This window comes from Capra hircus, chromosome 27 (assembly GCF_001704415.2).
Source record: "Capra hircus breed San Clemente chromosome 27, ASM170441v1, whole genome shotgun sequence".
NCBI classification, from domain to species: domain Eukaryota; kingdom Metazoa; phylum Chordata; class Mammalia; order Artiodactyla; family Bovidae; genus Capra; species Capra hircus.
Window position 1 is genome coordinate 34,511,094 of NC_030834.1, and position 20,741 is coordinate 34,531,834.

At 38.8% G+C, this 20,741-nt stretch overlaps 1 non-coding gene across 1 annotated transcript; it reads right to left on the reverse strand.

The window, feature by feature from the left end:
• TRNAC-GCA lies at positions 20,154-20,225 on the reverse strand. The gene has a single exon. It is a non-coding gene; the product is annotated as a tRNA-Cys (tRNA).

The window sequence follows — 20,741 nt, forward strand, 5'->3', positions numbered from 1 at the left end:
TGAGTGACTTCACTTTCACTTTTCACTTTCATGCATTGAAGAAGGAAATGGCAATCCACTCCGATATTCTTGCCTGGAAGACCCATGGACAGAGAAGCCTGGTGGGCTGCAGTCCATGGGGTCACTAAGAGTTGGACACGACTGAAGCGACTTAGCAGCAGTAGCAGCAGCAGCAGCAGCAGCAGCAAAGCTTCCCTGGTGGCTCAGCAGTTGGAAAAAAAAAAAATCCACCTGTCCATGCAGGAGACCTAGGTTCAATCTCTGGGTTGGGAAGATCCCCTGGAGAAGGAAATGACTACCCACTCCAGTATTCTTGCCTGTAAAAATCTCATGGACAGAGGAGCCTGGTGGGCTACAGTCCATGATATTGCAAAGAGTTGGACACAACTGAGGGACTAACAACAAGAAGGACAGAATGCTGTGGGTGAGATGCCCAGATGGAAGTGAGCTCTCAGACAAGGGGACAAAGTGAGGTGACCTCGTGGCAGTAAAAAAGGAGAGGAGAGCACGAATGACCAAATGAACAGGAAGGAGAAAGTGATAGGTTTTCTGGCAGAGGAGAAAAAATTTTTATTAGTCAAGTGTTGGGCTTTAGAGACAATGAGCTAACAGTCCAGAGACAAAAATTCTCCTCAGTAAAAGCTTTAAAGCTTAAATGGGAAAATATAAAATATTTTTAAATTCCTTTAGAATATTTAAATATTTGTAAATATTGCCCAAAACCCATGTGCATCTAGGTATAGATAATTCCAATACCAATGCATAATTTTATTTTAGGACAATGAGAAATAAAAATACATTCAGTTCCAGAAAAATAACCAGGAGGTTAAAGGAAAAAAAAACGTACATAGTTGTAATTTTAAGAACCATGTCTTGTCAGCTTTTTCTGGAAAGAACACACATAATATATTTGAGGTTATTTAGAAAAACAATAGAAGGCATTTGGGCCTTGACCATTTAATTTACAAGGTAACCTGTTATCATCTGTGTTTTTCTTCACATGAAATAGTCTGTAAAAGGCAGTGGATTCACAGGGAATGGTCCTTATGATCACTTTAGCCTAACTGGAATTTATGCGATCTCACAGTTCTCTAGTCTTTTAATAAAGACTATGTAATCTGGTAAAGGGAAAGAATTTTACTGATAACAATTAAAAAAAAAAAAAAGGCAACAAAACCAACTACTGGCTAATCAGGAACATCCTATGAGCCTAGGATTCTCCATAATGCACTGTTCCCCTATTACCTGACACTTCTACACACACTTAGGAAACTTTCCACTGTGTGCAGCAAACAATCAGAGTTCTTACTCCATGATCAACTGAAAATTTGCCTGCCGCTGAAGGTTGGTCTCTAATTTTCTATCTCCATCAAAGGTCTTTATACAGCTAATTTAAAGTATACACTTGTTAAGGTGCTGTTTGATTGCAGTTAATTAGAATATACTAATCGCTCTTTCCCATTACATATTTTACAACCAATTTGATCTAGGATAGGGTATATCCCGGAAGCCCTGCTATAAAGAATCTAACTCATGATGGCAGGAATTAAAGATCTCTTAAACGGGGTTAAGGTTATGTTTCCCATTAGTCTCCATCTCCTGTGCTTGAAGGCAGGATGGGAGACTTGGCATGATAACCAGAAAAACTGTATTTGTGTAAGTGTCCATTATTTGAGAGGTTATGTGCACAAGCACTCTCTCCTATATATGCATATATGTACAACACACACACACATTTTGATTAGAGGATGAAAGTGCAAAATAGCAAGACTCGGAGCATTAATATTTTCTATGATCATAAAAACCATTTTCCATATATAACCTCAAATATATTGATCAATTACATTGACTAACTATTTGTACACATCTTATAATAGCAAAAGCTCTGGAGAGACAGGGCATTTTTTACAGTTCACGAGGAAGACGAAGGCTGAAAGAGGAAATATTATTTTTGAAAATAAGGCCCTAGATAATCAGATTCAGGTAGAGGACCAAAGTGACTGGACTTCAAGCATCATGCATGGGCCAGTCTACTTCTAAGTTCATTTAATAGGCAAGTAGTAAGTAATTCTAAAACTTGCCTAATCTGGAGAAATATCCAAACATAATGAAAGCATTTTTCTTTCTGGAAACTTAAAGTGATTGGGCACAAATATTTTAAAAATTAAATGACAAACTGCTGACAAATATTTAAATATCTTCAGACTTTTTATACAAATTAGAAGTGTACTTGAATATTAGCCTATAATATACATTAATATAATTAGTGTAGATTCATGCAAGAATCAATACATAATAGATGCATATACACATGTTATTTCCACAGAATAAGTTAGAGAAAATGATGTAGGGAATTAATTGTAAATCTACACGCTACTATCTGTCTATATTCCAAAAGATTGTGTAGTCAGCTGTGAAAATATTTGCCCAAAGAAACCTAAAGAAATGTTAAATTGCAGGCTAATTTGAGTTCACAAATAATTGGCTCTATCATTAAACATTACTGTAAGTAACTGACAAAAAAAATTCTTGCAACCTTGCAACTGGCAATAAGTGAGTTAACACTGATTAAGTCGTCGAAATACAGCAACTTGTTTTTATCCCTACACACTATTTAGTTCAGTTCAGTTCAGTCACTTAGTCCAACTCTTTGCAACCCCATGGACTGCAGCACATCAGGCTTCTCTGTCCATCACCAACTCCCAGAACTTAAACTCATGTCCATCGAGTCAGTGATGCCATCCAACCATCTATTTACCTTTTTTCCAAAATCAGCAGTTAGAATAATAAAATGTCAGTGTATGCAACATTCTCTTAAGCATTGTTAAAGCTCCTGGGTTTATCAATCAGGAAACTGATACTAGGAGATATTCAATTACCCACACAAGATATACAGATTTAAGTGAAATCAAATCTCAGATTTTGGCAGGATTCATTTTATGTCTATGATAATAAAATATCAAGATTAATTTTTTCAAGCAATAACTCACTTAACAGTCAACCACAACAATACAGCAGCTCCAATTATTTTAGAACATGCTTTTATGAAAGCTACTGCATTATTTTAATTATATTAAAAATAAAAAACATTCCGGCATACCCTCTGACTTAATTTCACTTTTGATAATCTATCTTAAATAAATGTTTTTGGACAGCAACAAAAACATAAAGCACAATAAAACACTTCATTTAGCTTTTTGAATCTTATGAAAGTATAAAAGAAAACCGCCAAAATATCTAGCTATAAGAGATTGTTAAGTAATTTCTTTTAAACCTACACAATGAAATAATAGTCATTAAATTGATACTGTGGTAGGAAGATATTTAATGACATAGATATTTTTAATTTAAAAAGTATACATATGATGCTACATTAAGTACATGATAAAAACAAAATAAAATATGATATATATATATATCACAATATCATTTTAGTTTATACAGCTGCATATTTTGTGTTTTGCATTTCTCTTTTGTATTTACTACATTATTATGCTTAAGAACTTTTTCTTATGTCGGCAAAGGAATACTCAAACTGCAGTTTAATCATATAAGGAAATACTGAGCAGTGGTTATGTTAAACAAACAAGTTCAAAATACATAAGTAAAGAAAAATCTTAACAATACAAAGGTGAGTAAAAAACAAGGTTGTAAAAGCCTCCATAGGGTAAACATGCAATGAATTTTAAGACTCTACTATTCTTTTAAATTAATCTTTAAAATTACAAAATTTTATTAAGGCTATATTTTAAATCTTGAATTTTGGTTTTGGGAGAGTAAATAATTAAACATCCCAACAAATGTCACAATAGAAATATTTCTGTTGGAAGTATTTTCATTCCCTTCATTCCATAATGTTATTTATCCTAACTTTCCTTTTTTTCTTTTTTGTTCCCTGAATAATTTTAGTTTTCTTTATTCTCTTGCTATTTTAATAAGACAGTGGCTGGGGGTGGCGGGTGGTCCTTGTTCCTGTTTGTCTTTGCAGTCTTTGAAAGAAACGTTCTACCTGGGAAGGTGATGCGGGCTTCTCTCAGCGGTGGCTGACCGACAGCCCTTGGCCGTGACACTGCTCTGGTGGACTCGGTCCTGCAGTTTTTGCCACTGTATGTGGCAGTGTGCTAGAGCTAATCATATTTGAGGATGGTTCTCCCACTGGCAACACTCACAAGAGAATGAAAGGTAGTGCACAACATGCCAATTCAGTCATTTATAACAGAAATACAAGAGTTCCCAGACGACTGTGCAAGAACCCCTCAAACACCTCCCTTCCCTAAACAAAATGCATGGGAATAAACATATTATGGGAAGGTTGCTTGGTGAGCACTGACTTACCATAAAAAGTTAGTCATGTTATTTTATTTATAGAATATGCTGCTAATGCTATTAGCCCAAGCCTGCCTACTGCATCAAACGTTTAGATGGCTGACCCCCCACGGTATTCCTGGAAGGGCATTAAGACGAAGATCACCAAACTGCACCTTTGGGATTTTGGATTTGTTTGTCCCTATCTTGTCGATACCTGTTAGAAACATCTGGGGCTTCCTTGGTAGCTCAGCTGGGCAAGGATCCTCCATGCAGGAGATCTTGGTTCGATCCCTGGGATGGGAAGATCCCCTGGAGGAGGGCATGGCAACCCACTCTGGCATTCTTCCCTGGACAATCCCCATGGACAGAGGGGCCTGTCGGGCTACAGTGCATAGGGTGGCAAAGAGTGGGACACAACTGAAGTGACTTAGCATGCACACATGCACGACATTTTTAGTCATCATTCATTCATTCAGCTTACTATATGTCCGCATTATCTTACACACTGGGTATACAGTGGAGTCTTGAGAGTCGGACACGACTGAGCCACAGCATAGAAACATTTGTCCCTTAGATATCGTCAACCCTGTCAGTAAGATGAGAGAAGCTGCCTTGGGAACAGATTCTATTCTTTTTGGTAGAGGCTCTTTTTGTGTAGATTTGGTCTCATATCATGAGGTGTCTTCTCATCCATTATTATGTAACTGTTTATTTGAAGCCTTAAGAGATTTGTGAGGGATCTTTCTCTTACTCTTGCCTACAAGGACAATATGTTTCCTGGATATTATATTACCAACATAATGTAATAAAAGATTTTAAGATTTATTCATATTTTAAACAAAAATAAAAAGTTTTTTGACATTGCTCAATGGAAAATATTTTTAAATAAGACTTTCAACATATGATTGGCTAAACATGGGAAATAATATTTAAATGAATATATCATATATAATGAAAAATCAATACCAAAGCTGATTCAAGAGTAAATTCTGTTTCAATATTTTGTAAACTGAAATTCCCATTTGTTTTAATTTTTTTCATCTGTTAATTTTTTTCATTTGCTTTAAAATTTTTTCATTTGTTGGTACATGCACACTTTTATTTAAATGCAAAAACAGTTTTTTTATTTAAAATATTTTTAAACTAAATTGGAAGCTATTGATATTGTATCAAACAATATCAATTGAAATGCACAAATTTTTTAAAAGTTAAAATATTAAATGATCTGATATAAATATTATTAGCATGACAATTTCGAAAAAGTCTTGCCAAATCAGTACCAGGAAAGTGAAAACTCAATTAACATTGGTTTCTGCACTATTTCAAGGTTATTTTCCCTCAAAATTTATTAAATAATGAGATTTATTTAATATAAAGGAGACACACACACACATAATTTGGATTAAGTCATCAAACAACTTTTCATTTAACTGAAACATTTTAAAATATATATGTTAAAACCATTAAATTTTTGCTTTCCTTTTTGTACAAATTAACTACTATTAAAAGGCAAAATCTTAAAATATATAATATGCCAGACAAACATCAACAGGAAATATTTTATTTAAAATCTTACTATGAAATTTCTAAGTGACAGACTATAAACACAATAGAAATATCACTGATTCATGATTATATTTAAAATAATAAACTGGTTGTTATTGTTGTTGTTTTGGTTGCACCATAAAGTACTTGGGATCTTAGTTCCTAGACCAGGGAGGAACCCATGCCCTGTGCAGTAGAAGTGTAGATTCGTAACCATTGGATCATCAGGGAAGTCTCAAAAGTAATGAACTGTTTTGATCCCACAGTTACCAATAAAATTTTGAAGAAATGAAAAATAAATTTGATTTAAACAGATAACTTTTGAAATAAAATATATTTAAGGCTAATAATAATAAATATATTTAATAAAAATATATTTAAGGGCTTCCCTCATAGCTCAGTGGGTTAAGAAACTGCCTGCAACGCAGGAGACCCGGGTTTGGTTCCTGGGTCGGGAAGATCCCCTGGAGAAGGGAACGGCAACCCACTCCAGAATTCTTGCCTGGAGAATCCCATGGACAGAGGAGCCTGGTGGGCTACAGTCCACGGGGTCGCAAGAGTTGGACACGACTTAGCGACTCAACCACCACCACCACCAAGGCTAATAATACTTTTCATTACTTTAATGTAGTTTTGAATCAAAGTAAAATGAAGTTGGCAATAACTAAAACATTATCAAGTGCGTTGAATTTAATAAGCAGAATATTAAGTTCTATGGAAAAGCATTGTGAAAAATGTGAATAAGGAACCTTTGAGTGATAAACAGATCTTGGATCTGCATTTTAGGAAAGACCTACAGTATAAGTAATGATATACTTGAAATAAAGACTTAGTATTCTAAACTCAATGACTGTATGTATCACACATAAGAATGCAAGGTATTTTCACTGTATTTAATTTGATCATAAAACAAACACACTTTACCTTGGGAATCTTTATATACCACATCAAATTAAAATTAAATATCAGCTTTCTACGATAATGAGAAAGGGAAATTGTGATACATCCCATGACAAAACATTCTCCAATGGTTAACCTCTTGGATTATCCTGTAAGCAACTGGATTTAAAAGAAAAATATCAGTGTACTCTTTGTTTTTTAATTTGATGATATGAACAAATCAATGATGATGTTGCTGTTTATTTGCTCAGTCCTGTCAAATTCTTTTGTGACCTCACAGACTACAGTCCATCAGGCTCCTCTGTCCTCTGTCCATGGGATTTCACAGGCAAGAACACTAAAGTGAGTTGCAATTTCCATTTCCAGGAGACATTCCCGACCCGGGATCAAACCTCTCCTGCTTGGCAGGCGAGTTCTTTACTGCTTAGCCAAGGGGGAAGCCCAAATCAATGGTAGGAGGAACCAAATATTTATAGAGCATATAATTTTATATTTATCTTTTAAATAATTTTTAATCAAGCTTATGAATACTGTCTAAACTTAGGAAAATGCTCTCCCGGGGTGGGGAGAAGTTCAGGGAAATAAAGTAAATTGACATATTTGTTTTCAGTAATATAACAACACAACTTTTAAATCTCTATTCAATGGGATATCATTATCCTCTCAGGATATTCTATTCTAAGATAGTTCAAACTAATCAACATAGACACATACACACATGGAAACCCATTTATCGTTTCTAGTTGTCAAATTTGTTGAAATGTCGGTTTTTCTATTTATGCTGCTGTTTATTTTGTATATAATCACAGCTTAAATCTAGAAATATTTATCTTCCAAACAATACAACTAATTCCTGAAATTTGCATCAAGTTCTTTTTAGTTTTATCAGTAACTGCTCAAAACCAGTCCATACTAGTATCACCCTATAACTGCTGAAATATATTTTTATTTTAAAAGGTAACATGAATAAATATTTCTGCTTTAGTTAACACTTAATAAATAACTGATGGAGCCATAAACCCAAAGTTATTAAGAATCAATGCAGTCCATGAATGAGCTGTACTTGTAACTGCTATTAGGTTACTATTAAATACAGTTTAACAAACTTGTATAAACTGGAGGGCAAGAAATCATGATATAAACAGGTGACCGAGTCACCTTGCTTTCATCTTCGTGTAACTGAACTAGGAGAGCATGTTTCCATTCTTACTTGCCTGGGGCACTAGTTTAGTAAATTCTATAGACTTACAGCATTTTTTGGATTCTTTATTTTATACGGTAATGTTCATAACCTGATGTTAGCATCAAACATCCCAGCAGATTCCTAAACATACACTATTCTACTGCATACAGGGAATTGAACAGGACTATAATCTGATTATATTCTTACTAAAATCAACAGCAGAGTTGGGGGGTATATATGAAGCAATACCAATTTGAACATTTTGAAAACAGTTATTCAGTCTTTTATTTTGGCAACAGCATTTTATCTTTCAATTTAGGCACAAAGTTCTGAAAATTTGTCAAATATTACAAAAACCTTTAAAATATTCATATCAGAAAACAGGAACAATTTTGAGGACATGGGGGGTTGTGAAACAGTCAAAATCATAAAACGTATCGCTATCATAATGCAAGCACTAGGTAGACAATTCTTTTCTTCTAACAATATCAGGTAGTAAATTCTTCCATGATGCTGCTTTCTTTTTCTTTTAATTATGCCTCTTTCTATTTCTTTCAAATCTCCTACTTCTTGGAAAAATGCCTAGAAAATATGTTTATTGTAGTAACTGATAGATTATTCTGCTAAATTCTTAATTTTTTCACTAATTTAATACCAAGTTTTGATTCATCCACCTTTTTTCAGTAAACTTCTAAATGTATGTCCTATAAAAACAGGGAAGATAGTTTTCCACCATCACTAAGAAATACCTAGGTCTCTCTTAGCCAATGATTTTAACCTTTAAATAACATTACAAGTAATCTGTATAATATGCTATACTTAGGGATCTATCACCTATTTTATGGTAGTTGGATGACTAGTAAGGTGCCTTTCTAATCATATTTCTACAAGTGAGTATCTCTAAAACCACATAGAAAAAAATGCCTGAAGTCCTTAGACTTCAAAAAGAATGTTGGATAATCAATGAAGTAATATCTGTTCATTAATATTGATATGTAAGAGCAAAATTACACTCATGTTTAAAATGTAAATATATATATATTTAATACAGATGATTAAATACATATAATCAAGTTATGTTTATTCTTGGTAGAGTTTTGTAAGAGAAAGTGCTGATTGAAAAATGAAAAGAGTTCTTAGATATAAAGGTATTGCACTCAACACATCATAAACATATAAATATTAGAGTAATATTCAAATTTGGAAATATCATTTGAAATAAACCTTCAGATTCTCACCTTTTCTGCTAAGACTTATAGTCTAAGATATATTTTTAACTGCTGTGCTCATCCGAACAATTTTTATTTTCTTATGTTATAACCAATCTTTCATATATACTGCTTAAAACTCTTTCTTCATTCAGAAACTAAATGTGTCATCCCAAATAAAACCCAAGGTTCAAATATATGTGCATTTTCTAAAAATTACAGTGAAAGTCATATTCCGTTATTCTTTACATTACAGGTGAAGTCAAACAGGCTGCTGACAAGATAGAAATTAAAGGATAAAAAGATTTCATCTTTTGTTTGATCTTCACTGACTGATAAATCTATTTCATCTCTTAGATGACAATTTAATGGAGAAAAAAAACAAAACTTGCTGCTTCTTCATAATCTCTCAGACCGTCTAAATGTTTTCTTTAAAGTTTCATTCAATTGAAATATATTTAATCCTAAAATCAATAGCTACACTTTTATACTGTTGGGAGAAAACTACCTAATACAGCTATAACAGATTAAAGTCCTGAAAAGATAGAAATAATGAAAAACATGGATAAAAATCACTATAATAAAATGGACAAATACTCAGTGATTGCCAGACTGCAATGTATTGAGCATTTTTAAAAGTTCCAAAATATAATTTATCTATCTATAAGTCAATGTTATACCAGAATTATATTAATTGTGTCAATATTTCATTGAGACTAAATTATACCTATAAACACACCTGGTTTTGTTTGAAAATACATATATCACATAAGCAATGACTATACATACTCACTTCTACCTATTTTACTAAATCAACATTGCTGTTACTAGCTGCCTTTTAAATTATCAATTAGTTATCATGCTCGAGGAATCTAACATGCCTAAAAAAGATAAAAATTTATTAAATATCCTGTTCTCATATTTTTAAACATTTAGACATGGAATAAATATTTCAACAGCATACATTGAAATCTTTTTGGTTTTGCAATGTGTGAATGGGGAAAGGTATGTGATAAATTTAAAAACCCATAATTTGTGTGGCAACAGACAAGATAAAATCAGTTCTTTCAGAAAAGTAATTATATTACAACACGAGGAGTTCCGAGCCTTATTTCATATTATGGGAATGTAAAGGAAATAGTTTTTAGGATTCACAGTTAAGTACTTTTCTAGAGATGTTATCTGATAATTTATAAAATAATCACCTATCTCATATAAACCTACACTCAATCTAAAGCAGGTATAGTTCAAATGAGTACTGGTACTACATTTTCCAAAAGCATCCTATTTGTCCCTAGGTTTCCTGAGATGTCTGATACATTGTTGTAAGTTTTAAAGTACTAAATAATAAAAATAAAATAACTGAGTTCTTCCAGAGTAGTTAAGCAGAGTTCTAAGACACAGTGAAATCTATAGCAAAATACAATGAAAGGTGCAGAGACTGAAGATGGTCAGCCTAGATTTGATAACAGGCTCTCTATTGAAACAACGCAACAAAGACCTGAAGTTTCTTCAGCCTTTGCTGCTTTGCCTGTAAAATGGACAGCCTGTTTTTCCTCTGTTAACTGTCAAGTTACACTGTCAGATGTGTGACTGCCTGTAAAGTTTATAAATTTATGTAGGAAGGCAGATTATCTCTCTACATGATTATTGTTACAATAATTACCAATGTACAAGCACAAAAAAGTAGCCTTTGAATATTGTTTCCTTTCTATCTGCATGTATGATTACTGTGTTCAGGTCACAGCACTTAAAAAATTCGTGTGAGTCTTGGGAAGAAGGACTAGCAATTCACCAGAATTACCAGAAAGTTTTATCAACTTTTCTTCTTCAATTTCAGGTACAGTAAATTATTTCAAGAAATATGTATATATCAGCCTAGCTTAACTTTGTATAACACAAACTCAGTTACATTCGAACTACTGAAAAGTATTCAAACTGATAAGGTTGATTCACTTTTAAATACAAGTTTACGTAGTCTTTCAAATGATCACACAGTGGTTAGACTTTTATTATGGCAGGAGGAACTGTTTTCCATGGTTCTGTGAATCACCTCCAAAATGTAACTATATGACTAACTGGTATTTCTCACATGAGTGAATCATATTATACTTTAATCGGTACAAGGAACTATTTTTTAATGTATTATGGAAGAAAACAAGCTTAAGGAATTGAAATTTCTACAGTTATGCTTCAATTATATTTCAGTTGGCATGATTTTTTTTTCCCAAATAGGACAGAAAATCCACTGCCTCTCCTAAAATGAGCTCCACATACATTATTTTTATTTTTTTATTTTTTATTTATTTTTTTTTATTTTTTTTGGAGTCATGGTGACCGAACAGGGATAAATGAGTGTGTTAGGCAGGTTCTAGTACAGCTTTCCACTGCTCCATCTGCTGGATCAGCCTACATCGCCTGCACCAAGTGGTAACCTCTAAAAAGTAACACGAACTAATTCAGCAGGTGGCTTCAAAAGGCTCACGCACGTTGCTTGAGAAACTTATTGTGACTTCTTCATTTGTGTTTCGCCTAGAGTTCCACTTTCACCGGTAATTTAAAAAATAATAATAATGAGGAGCCCTCAATCGCCATTAAAACAGTAAGGCACTGAGGATACGCTTCACCGTAGGGGATCTAATACAAACAAGAAGGAACTAGGCTATACATCCATTGCAGGTTTGCACACTGCTCCAACCACAGAGGTAGACGTTTCTCCTAAGGGTCCTAAGAAGTCGTTCTCCTCATCGAGAAATGGAAATATATGAATAAAGGTTTTAAAGAGATTTTTAAAAATGCCTATCAGTAAGCACATAAAGACCACAGAATAAAATAATGCCTGTCCAAAGAGGATTTACCCAAAGACCAGGAAGCCCTCGGCTTTTTCCCTCCGCAGCATCTTTGCAGGCAGCTCCGGTGTCGCGCTTTCGGACCAGGCAGCCACACTTTTCCTCCAGCTCCCAGTCACAGACGGGACAGTGTGCAGCCGCCGCCACCCGCCAAGCTGTCCCCGCCGTCCCCGCCACCACCGCCGCCACCACAGTCGCCACCGCAGCCGCTACTGCAAAGACAGCGTTAACTCCTCTCTCGGAGTCGAGCGGCTGCAAACTTCCCCTGCTTTACATGCACCTTTTCCTGCAAACTTGAACGTCCTTCCTTGCAGAAGGGCCAAGGAAAACCATTATAAGCATCACAGGGAACAGTAATAAAGGGCACTCCCGCAAGGTAAGACCTGCGCCTTAATCAGAGCCGCGATGCTCAACCAGATGGGGAAACACCACGGCCAGCGGATCCTCCCCGCCCCTCTCGGAGACCCTCGGCCAGCAATGCCCACGCCACCGGGGAGGGTGGCTGCAGCCGCCGCGGGCAGCGCCAGGCGGAGGTAAAGTTTGACAAATGACGATTGCTCCCGAGGAGGAGAGACCCCGGGCAGCCCGCAATCCACGCGGGCCGTGCCGGGGTCGAAGCCGTGCAGAAAAGTGCCACGTACCTTGCTGCGATCGCCAGGCGGGAGGCCGAGCAGGGAGCGTCGCTAGAGGTGGCGGGGCGAGAGTCCAGCCCTGGCCGCCGGCTCCCTCCCGCGCGAGCCGAGGCACCGCTGCCGCGCCCGGGCGCAGGGCCGAGGCACCGCGGCCGCGCCAAGGGCGCAGGGCACCGCTGGGCGCTTGGCCCAGAGAAGTTGGGCAGCCTCCTCCGCAGCCCAGGCGAGCGGCGCGAGCAACACGTTTAGTTTGAACTTTCCAGCTCCAGTCCCGGCAAATACACACTCACGCACACACACGCGCGCGCGCGCGCCGGGAGAACCTCTCAGAGGCGAGCGAACGGGCACCGGGGGCTCTCTGGCCGCGTCTCGCTCGCTCGCTCGCTCTTATTGGCGCGGAGGTTATTGTTTTATTTATTTATTTCCTCCTCCCGGCTGCGTCCTCCTCCCGCGCCTCCCGCCCCTCCCTCCCTCCTCCTCAGCCCCCCGTCCGTGCGGCCGGCCCCGGCGCTCCAGCTGCGGCGCGGCGAGGCTGCGCGCGGCTGGCGGGGGCTGCGGCGGCCGGGGCTGCGCGCCGGGCGGGGGCGCGGGGACGGGGCCGGGGAGCCGGGCGGGCGGGGAAGGCGAGGACCGCGGGCCGGAGGTGAGGGGACAGAGGCGGAGGCGGCGTGGGGAGGACCGTGCGGCGCGTTTCCGCCAGCCGGGAGGCTAGGGCGACGCGGAAGAAGCCGGCACGGCTACCTCCCGGCCCTGGCTGAGCCCCGGCGCGCCGGGACCCCGCGGCCCCCGGCTCCCGGCCGCCTGGAAGGCTCAGCCCCCGCCCGCCGACCCCCGCCCTGCCGCCTTTCCAGCTCGCCCCGGGCTCGTCCTAACCCCTCGGGGACGCTCCAACGCGCCACCACCGCTCAGCCAGGGAGGCGCGAGTTGGCCTTTTTTTTTTTTTTTTCTAAATAGTGGTTTAAATGCTACGCAATTCGGCTTCCCTCTCCTCACCGTCCTCGCCCCCGACTACTGGGAGAGGTGCAGTCCACCCCCGGTGCGGCGCCCGCGCCTCGCTGGGCTGGCTTCACCCCGGTAGGAAATGCGAGAGGTGGCCCCAGACCGCAGCCTCCGAGCGCAGTTTGGGGCGCCCTGGTCACGCTCCAAATCCACCCACGAGCTCCGGCACACGGATGTCTCCGCTGCTACGATTCGCCCCCTAATGAGCTCGCCTGTGTCCATTGACCGCTGATGCCACGGTCTTTCAGTGACAGTCTACCTGGTTCCCAAAACTGCAGGAGGGATGACCTTAGAGCTGGCCGCCCTCCCCCACCCTTTTCAGCCTCAGCGCCGGGCCGGGAAGAGCCCGGCTCCCATGCAATGAAATTGATCTTCCACTTGCATCTTCCCGAACCTACTTTGGAACGGCTTCTTCAGCGCATACCCCTTGCAGGCTTCCCGTTAGGTAAATCTGGTTTGGGTTTTTGTTTTACGGGTTCATGATTTCAGTCTTGGAAAGGGGAAAAATAAAAGGAAGTAATTCTCGAATAGATAGTCAACGAATCACCGTCTGAGACTGGAGAGCAGTTCTCCTCTTGCATTTGGAAGCAGGGCTCCTTTCCTCGGTAATTTATCCTACAAAGTCCTAACAGTTTGGGGCTATATCGTAGTAGGGCTCCAGCTATAGCAACGCTGTGACACTAGAGTCCTTACCATTACCTGTTATAATATGCACTTACTGTTTTTTCTGTCCAAAAATAACGTCCAACTTCTCGGCAACGTATTCATCAGATAGCCATCCCATAGTGTTTTAGATCTTTTCTCAGAGATTCCCGGGTAAATGTACAAATACTCCTTAAAGAGCTGATTATTTCACTGATTTTACATTTTCATTGATATCTGGAGTAAGCCCCCCAGAGGTCAGACAAGGAACAGGTGAAATTGTGAAACAGGAGAAAACGGGAAAAAAAAAATCATCCTTTCAGAAGATTACTATTCTCTGGCACCAGGTTTAATATACACTTGTCATTTTCAAAGAAGGTGAAAGGGAAGCACCAGTATCTGGACATCCAGCTCTCCCCTCACTCATGAAGCACCAGCTTATTACGAGAAAAGGGGCCACTCTAGTTGAATTTAAGACCTTCCTACTGTATGGTAGGATCCAGAGATAATCCCCCCAAAGCAGGGAATGCCTCGTTGGTCAACCAAATGGTGGATATGAGGGTGTGCCCATTTCTCAGGGGATCTCTGCCAGTAAAGAAGTAAGATGGTTGTTCAGAACTTAAAAGGACCACTTGTAGCTTAAGATCCATGACTTTGGAAGCATGTATATCTCTACAGAATACAACCCCACCCCCACCCCCCATGTGGCCAGCATCTAACACGGGGGAACACCTATCTGATGTTGATACGTTTATTGTTGTTCAGTTGTTCAATCGTGCCTGACTCTTTGTGCCCCCATGGACTGCAGCACGCCAGGCTTCCCTGTGCCCCACCATCTCCTGGAGCTTGCTCAAACCTGTGTCCATTGAATCCATTGATCCTTTTATAGTGCTTTGCATACAACCTTCTCTGGGTACATATCTTGTTGGTTTGTTCCTATTGGCTGAAAAACGATTGAGATGGCATTCATATCTAAAATTTTTCTCAGGGAATACAGCTGTGCCCTAGTACCACTTTCTTCAACCTCTCCGTATACATTTGTTTCCAGTACGCTTCTGTACTCCAGTGTCCAGAGTAACCAGTGCTCACAGGAGATGCAAGCCACACAGTGATGGTCATTGTGACTATCCTTAGGAATACACACATCTGGTGCTGAGAAAGACGCTGCCTCTAGGTGCAGCAAACATCATAACCTGAGATCAGAGATGGAGAAAACATGCTTAAACCAGGAACTGATATTAATCATCATAGTAAATCATTGAATATTTTAAAATGTCTACTATCTTTGCACTTCATCTGTTTCAATGACTGTGTTTATGTTTGTACCCACAGCATAAGACTTACTTCATAGAATTTGTAAGATATATGTGGAAGGAATTAGAATTATAGAAATGTAAAGGGGGGTGTGTAGCCTTTTTATTCAGTAAGGGTCACTGAATCAGAGGGAAAGTAAATATTAATCATTACATAGATATTAAAGAATAGCAATGTTGAGAGTTTATTTTGAAAAATACCAAAAATAATCCACCATTTTATATAAAATATACAACTATTGGATTGATTCAATTTGTCTTTTGCTTTTTTTTTTTTTTTGGCTACATCATAAGATCTTAGTTCCCTGACCAGGGATCAAACCTGTGACCCCTGCAGTGGAAGGAAGGAGTCTTAACTACTGGAGTACCAGGGAATTCCCTGGATTGGTTAAATTTGTTTTAAAATATTCTTCAACTTCTTACAGTGAGCAAGGCAAATAAAAGGAGATTCAGTTCAGTTCAGTTCAGTTGCTCAGTCGTGTCCGACTCTTTGCGACCCCATGAATCGCAGCACGCCAGGCCTCCCTGTCCATCACCATCTCCCGGAGTTCACTCAGACTCATGTCCATCGAGTCAGTGATGCCATCCAGCCATCTCATCCTCGGTCGTCCCCTTCTCCTCCTGCCCCCAATCCCTCCCAGCATCAGAGCCTTTTCCAATGAGTCAACTCTTCACATGAGGTGGCCAAAGTACTGGAGTTTCAGCTTTAGCATCATTCCTTCCGAAGACATCCCAGGGCTGATCTCCTTCAGAATGGACTGGTTGGCTCTCCTTGCAGTCCAAGGGACTCTCAAGAGTCTTCTCCAACACCACAGTTCAAAAGCATCAATTCTTTGGCGCTCAGCCTTCTTCACAGTCCAACTCTCACATCCATACATGACCACAGGAAAAATGATAGCCTTGACTAGACGGACCTTAGTCAGGAAAGTAATGTCTCTGCTTTTCAATATGCTATCTAGGTTGGTCATAACTTTTCTTCCAAGGAGTAAGTGTCTTTTAATTTCATGGCTGCAGTCACCATCTGCAGTGATTTGGAGCCCAAAAAAATAAAGTCTGACACTATTTCCACTGTTTCCCCATCTATTTCCCATGAAGTGATGGGACCGGATGCCATGATCTTCATTTTCTGAATGTTGAGTTTTAAGCCAACTTTTTCACTCTCCACTTTCACTTTCATCAAGAGGCTTTTTAGTTCCTCTTCACTTTCTGCCATAAGGGTGGTGTCATCTGTATATCTGAAGTTATTGATATTTTTCCCGGCAATCTTCATTCCAGCTTGTGTTTCTTCCAGTTCAGCGTTTCTCATGATGTACTCTGCATATAAGTTAAATAAGCAGGGTGACAGTATACAGCCTTGACGTACTCCTTTTCCTATTTGAAACCAGTCTGTTGTTCCATGTCCAGTTCTAACTGTTGCTTCCTGACCTGCATACAGATTTCTCAAGAGGCAGGTCAGGTGGTCTGGTATCCCATCTCTTTCAGAATGTTCCACAGTTTATTGTGATCCACACAGTCAAAGACTTTAGATGTAAAAGAAAAAGGAAGATTAAAGAAAATGAAAGTTCTGACCCCAGATAAGGAAGCTGTTTTGAGGCCGTAGGTGACATGATAGGTAGATGGTGGGAATCATGAAGAGAGTCAGAGATATTATTAGTGTCCTTTCACTTCTGGCCCAGAAGAGCTACAACCCTCAGGAAACTCCTTAAATCACTGCTTAAGATCCTGAATTTATGGAAATTTTCTTAGACACCACTTTTTTGCTTGTGTAATAAAACTATGCTAGAGAATGAAATCAGATCAATAATCTTCACTTCCCCAATCAATAAATTGACTCACTTTTCATAAAAGATAAACTGAGTCATATTTTTATTTGGTAACAAATGTTAGTAATTGTTTTAAATCTGTGAATGTTCATGAGCAAGTCACACATACTCCCCTTTTCCAAAATCCCTCTTTAGTAATTCATTCCTAGTACTTAGTGTGTTAAGTCTCTTGCTTTTCAGATTCTCCAACATTTATAATTATTGTTTCAGTAAAACAAAAAAACAAACAAAAAAGTCTCTGATCTATCTATACGCATTTTGACGCAAATATGCACATTATAAAGCAAAGATTCTCAATCCACCTCTTCAGTCTTAAGTTTCTTATGCTCATCTCACCTGTCAAAGTTGAGAAGGTAGGTTCCTCTTTCCCATACCAGGTAGCATCACTAGGCATCACTAAGTTCCTCAACCTCTGACTCAGGTTTCAATGAAACCCTGGATGAGGAACTCAGGGATCCAGAGCGTCAACAGTACTGGGCCATTTTATATAATAGACTTGAACTTCTGCAGATTTTTATATCCTTGGGGGTGCTGGGACTAATCCCCTGCAAATATCTAGGGACAATAGTACCCTTCACCAACCACCACTAAACTCAACCTGTTTTTTGCTACTCCTGGTGTCTTTAGACACCACATTTAGAGTGTTCAGTAAAAGATCAGGGAACCTTCGGACAAGTCCTTCAATTTTATCTCAAGTGTGGATAAAGAAGGGCAGTAAATTAACTGTTAGTGAATTTAAGGTTATATTAGTAGAAATTCCAAGTGATTAAAAAGTTCATTTCTGGAAACTGTGGCAATTGTGACTGTATCTAATTCTGTGGATGCTGGTGCTTGAAAGTGGTCATTCTAAGAGTCCCTGTGTCTAGAAACTCAGAGCTCATCTTCATTAATCTCTTGGCTTCTTCCTGTGTCACAAATTGGCTTCCTCTGATTCTTCCTGTGAGTTTTTCCTTCCTCCTCAGGACCCTTGCAAACACTGTTCCCTCTGCTTAGAACCCCTGCGTTTTCTCAACCACCATCCTCAACTCACTCTTGCTCATCTTCGTGCTCCGGGAAATGTCACACACTGAGGATGACATAAGGATGCTAAACACGTCCTGATTGATTACTTCCTAAAATTTGCTATCATGGCTCCCAGACCTTTCCTCTAGTGTATACAGGACAACTTCAAAACTCATACAACTGAAATATTTACCAAATATTTTTCCCAGCTCTGGACTAGAAATTCCATGAGAGGAATTTTCATTGTATCTTAAGCACTTAGTGCAGGGCTTGTTGCAAAGTAGTTGCCAAAAGTACATTCTTATTAAATTAATATATGAAAGAAAAGTCAATATAATCCAGGATGGCCAGTGTCTGGACTGGACAGTGGGATGCTGGACACTTGGGACATGGTGTGCTGTGCTTAGTCACTCAGTTGTGTCCGACCTCATAGCTCACCAGGCTCCTCTGTCCATGGGGATTCTACAGGCAAGAATACTGGAGTGGGTTGCCATGCCCTCCTCCAGGGGATCTTCCCAACCCGGGATCTAACCCAGGTCTCCAGAACTGAAGGTGCATTCTTTACTATCTGAGCCACCAGGCAAGCCATGATAGGGTAAAGAAAAACTACTTCATTTTATCCACGTAGATTCTATTTCCATCATTATTATGGAACCCTGGTATTTTTCAAAATCCTAGAATATTTTCAAAAATAGGGTACTTTTTATCATTGATACTTTATGGTGAAGAAAGTCCTTTTTTTAAAAAAAAATTGTATGACCAAAAGGAGTGGAAAATTATCAAGAAAGAAAATGAAATTACACCATGTTGATATTCTACATAAACAAATTTTATTCTTGGCCAATTTTGTGAGAAGTTCTGTTTATGCTTTGAATTTTTCCTTATTAATAAAAAGTTCAGCTCTGTCTTGAATTAATTATAGTATGTTCAGTACAAAGTTGGGAATGTCTTCAGGAAAATTTATATTACTAACAACAGAGTATATGAGTAAGGAAGAAAAGAAGAAATAATTAATGCCAATTATTCCCAACTATGACATTCACAGAAAATCAGATTTTAAAATGCAGATGTCAAAGACAAGTGGAAATTTAGAGCACAAAATTTCTCTTTTTACTGAGACTGTATTTTCATAGACCATTTACATTCCTCTGAAGCTTGATCTTTTGCAACTTAACCTCATTCTGAATGCCCATACTTCTACTGACCTTTCTCAAAATTTGATCTTAAAAGGTACTTTTCATAGTCTTTCACTTTCATGGAAACTTCTGATATCAGAAAACCCATATTAATTTTTACCTTTTTTGGAAACTGCTGCATAATATTTATCTCATATTAAAATATTTAACATAATTTTCTAGATTTCATTTACATTAAACAGCAATGCAAACTTGAAGTTTTAAGCATTTATATTTTTTATTTTATAATTCAAAGAGCTTATGTTTTTTCTTTTTCTTTCCCCACTGAAGATACCTAAAAAGTTCTCTACACTTAAATACAATCTACAAATGATAAATTCATAAGTGTTTAACATAAAAGGAACAATGCATATAATTTGAAGTTTTTTCATTTAAATTTACTCTTTGATAGGGAGTCCCACACATGCATTTGAAAGATTATATTTATCAAAGTATTCATCATTGTATATACTCTTTGCAACCCCATGGACTGTAGCCCACCAGGCTCCTCTGTCCATGGGATTCTCCAGGCAAGAATACTGGAGTGGGGTGCCATTTCCTTCCCCAGGGCATCTTCCCAATCCAGGAATCGAACCTGGGTCTCCTGCATTGCAGGCAGATGCTTTATCCTCTGAGCCACCAGGGAAACCCATATATGGATATACATATATATAAAATGTATGAGTCAGTCTCAAAATGTTCTACTTGATAGGCGCATCCAACAGGTCAAGAGCCATGCCAAGAGCCAACTTATATTTTTTTAAGGTGACATTTCTCAAAGTTATTGGTAACATTTTCACATATTACTCTTAATATTTATTCCTATTAAAATTAACTTTAAGTCTAACATTTTGGAAGCTGTAAATGAGAGTGGAGGAAAGCAAACTCAGTAAAGATGGTTCCCTGTTACTAAGTGAAAATGAAAGTATTAGTCACTCAGGCCTGTCCAACCATTTGCCACCCCATGGACGGTAGCTGGCCAGGCTCCTCTGTCCTGGAATTCTCCAGGCAAGAATGCTGAAGTGGGTTGCCATGCCCTTCTCCATGGGATCATCCTGACCCAGGTATTGAACCTGGGTCTTCCACATTCCAGGCACTGTTACTAAGAGACCAACATCATTTTTTCAACAGTAACTGAAGTCCAGTTTAACGTATCACACAA